Here is a 3,585-nt window from a genome sequence, read left to right on the forward strand (position 1 = left end):
ATGTGATGTATTATGTTTATTGATTTGCGAATATTGTACCATCCTTGCATCCCTGGGATGAATCCCACTTGGTCATGGTGGATGATCTTTTTAATATATTGCTGGATGCGGTTTGCTAATATTTTGTTGAGAATTTTAGCGTCTATGTTCATCAGCGATATTGGCCTGAAGTTTTCTTTCTTCGTTGTGTCTTTATCTGGTTTTGGGATTAGGATGATGTTGGCTTCATAAAAAGAGTTTGGGAGTCTTCCATCAGTTTGGATTTTTTCGAATAGTCTGTGAAGGATAGGGGTTAGTTCTTCCTTAAATGCTTTGTAGAAATCTCCTGTGAAACCATCTGGTCCAGGGCTTTTGTGTGATGGGAGTTTCTTGATGACTGCTTCAATTTCCTTTGCTGATATTGGTCTGTTCAGGTTTTCTGCTTCTTCTTCAGTCAGTTTTGGAAGATTATATTTTTCTAGAAATGTGTCCATTTCATCTAGGTTTTCAAATTTCTTAGCATACAGGTCTTCATAGTAATTTCTTATGATCCTTTGTATTTCTGTGGTATCAGTTGTAATCTCTCCACTTTCATTTCTAATTCTGTTTATTTGGATCCTCTCTCTTTTCTTCTTGATAAGCCTACTTAAAGGCTTGTCGATTTTGTTTATCTTTTCAAAGAACCAGCTTCTGGATTCATTGATCCTTACAATTGTGCTTTTAGTGTCTATGTCATTTAGTTCTGCTCTGATCTTGGTTATTTCCTTCCTTCTGCTTGCTCTGGGCTGTCTTTGTTGTTGTTCCTCCAGTTCTTGTAGGCATAGGGTTAGGTTGTTTGTTTGAACTGTTTCTAACTTCTTAAGGTAGGCCTGTATTGCTATGAACTTCCCTCTCAGGACTGCCTTTGCTGTGTCCCATAGGATTTGGGTTGTTGTGAGTTCGTTTTCATTTGTTTCCAGGAAGTTTTTGATTTCTTCCCTAATCTCGTTCTTGACCCATTCATTGTTTAATAGCATGCTATTCAGTCTCCATGATTTTGAGTGTTTTGGGTTTTTACCCTTGGGGTTGGTTTCTAGTTTCAGACCCTTGTGGTCAGAGAAGATGCTTGATATGATTTCAATTTTCTTGAATTTGCTGAGGCTTGCTTTGTGTCCTATCATGTGGTCTATCTTTGAAAAAGTTCCATGGACACTTGAAAAGAATGTGTATTTTGCTTCTTTGGGATGAAAAGCTCTATATATATCAGTTAAGTCCATTTCCTCTAGGGTATTGTTAAGTGACACAATATCTTTGTTGATCTTTTGTTTGGAAGACCTGTCCATTTTTGATAGTGGGGTGTTAAAATCCCCTACTCTAATTGTGCTGCTGTCAATATCTTTCTTGAAATCCTCCAAGATTTTCTTTATGTATTTGGGTGCTCCTATGTTGGGTGCATATATATTTATAATGTTTATGTCTTCTTGGTGGATTCTTCCTTTGAGTATTATGAAGTGACCTTCTGGGTCTCTCTTTATGGCCCTTCTTTGGAAGTCTATTTTGTCTGATATGAGTATTGCTACCCCTGCTTTTTTTTCCTGTTCGTTTGCTTGGGAAATTTGTTTCCAGCCCTTCACTTTCAGTCTGTGTAAGTCTTTTGTCCTGAGATGGGTCTCTTGTAGACAGCATATGTGTGGGTCATGTTTTCTTATCCATTCAGCTGTTCTATGTCTTTTGATTGGAGCATTTAATCCATTTACGTTTAAGGTTATTATCGATAGGTAGTTATTCATTGCCATTATTTCCTACCTGTGTTCCTCTGTCTTTCTCTTTTCCTTCCTTTCCTTAAAGCAGTCCCTTTAGCATCTCTTGCAGAGCTGGTTTGGTGGAGCTGTATTCTTTTAGACTTCTTTTGTCTGGGAAACTCTTTATTTGGTCTTCTATCTTGATTGAGAGCCTTGCTGGGTAAAGTAGTCTTGGTTGCAGGCCTCTGGTTCTCAGTACTTGGAATATTTTTTGCCATTCTCTTCTGGCTTGGAGCGTTTCCATTGAGAAGTCAGTTGCTAACCTTATTGGGGCTCCCTTGTATGTTACTTCCTGTTTCTCCCTTGCTGCCTTTAAGATCCTCTCTTTGTCTTGGAAATTTGCCATTTTAATTATGATGTGTCTTGCAGTGGGTCTCTTTGGGTTCCTCTTGCTTGGGACTCTCTGTGTTTCCTGGATTTGGGTGACTTTTTCTCTCCTCAGATTAGGGAAATTTTCCATCATTACTTTTTCAAACAGGTTTTCTATCCCTTGCTCTTCTTCTTCTCCTTCTGGTATTCCTATTATACGGATATTGTTACGTTTCATGTTGTCCTGCATTTCCCTTATTGCCTCTTCATTCTTTCTGAGCCTCTTTTCCTTTTCTTGCTCCTTCTGGGTGTTTTTTTCTACTTTGTCCTCCAGCTCGCTGATCCGATCCTCTGCTTTATCAAGTCTGCTTTTAATTCCTTCTACTGTGTTCTTCAATTCAGAAATTGTATTCTTCATTTCCTCTTGGCTCTTGTTGATATTTTCTATTTCCTTTTTCATGTTGATATAGTTTGCAGTGAGTTCATTGTAGTTTCCTTGTAGTTTCTGGTAGGTCTCTTTGAGCTCAGAGAGCTCGGTGAGCTTCCTGATGACCATTGCTTTGAACTCAGTATCTGATAGTTGACTTGCCGCTTTTTCGGTTAGTATTCTTTCTGAGACTTCCTCCTTTCCTTTCATTTGGGAATTGTTTCTTTGTCTTCCCATTGTTTGTGAGGCTCTTCTTGTTGGCCTCTGCTTCTTAACTTGCTTTGTTCTGACTCCCTGGGTTTATGGTATGAACTTCTATGGTAGAATGCCAATGGGATTCGGTGGTGCTGTCTCCTTACTCTCCTGTGCTCACTGGTCTTGAGCTGACGTTTATGTGTTTAACATGGTGTAACTCTAGTCTTTTCAGCACTCCAGGTTTTGTTGTCTCACCTGTGGGAAAAAGAGAAAGGGGGGGAGAAAGAAAAGAAAAAAAAAAAGAAAAAAAAAGAAAAAAAAAGAAAAAAAAACAAAGATGGGAAGGAGGGAAAAAGGAAATAGGAAAGGAGGAAAGGAAGGAAGGAGGGAAGAAGGAATAAAGAAAGATCGGAGGCAAGATAAGAAGGAATTTTAACAAAAATTAAAACATAGAAATAGATAAAAGAAGGCAGGAAGAAGACATAAAAATGGTAAAGGCTGGGAGGAAGAAGGAATGAAAAAAAAAAGAGAGAGGAAGAAGGAATTCAGGGGGAAAGGAAAAAAAAAAATCTTCTGCTGGCTTTAAACCGGTCAGGTTATTTCTGCTGGTGTTCTGTCTGTGCAAGGGGAGGGGGTGGTTGGAAGGATTGGTTTCACTTTTCTCCCTTCCTGGGTCATACTCTTCGCTGTTGTTCAGCCTGTAGACTCTCCTCTCACTGCAACTCCCCTCTACTGGGTGTTCTGCCTTTGTCCTAGAGAGCTAGTACGCCCTGCAGGGTGCGCACTTGTTAGGTAGGCGTAGTAGGTGTGGTCCCTGACAGGCAATCAGGCCGTTGATCAGCCAATCCCGCGGGTTTGTTCTTGGGACACGCAAGCTCCGGCTCCAGCCGCTTT

The sequence above is a fragment of the Desmodus rotundus genome, chromosome X (genome assembly GCF_022682495.2).
Source record: "Desmodus rotundus isolate HL8 chromosome X, HLdesRot8A.1, whole genome shotgun sequence".
Taxonomy (NCBI): Eukaryota; Metazoa; Chordata; class Mammalia; order Chiroptera; family Phyllostomidae; genus Desmodus; species Desmodus rotundus.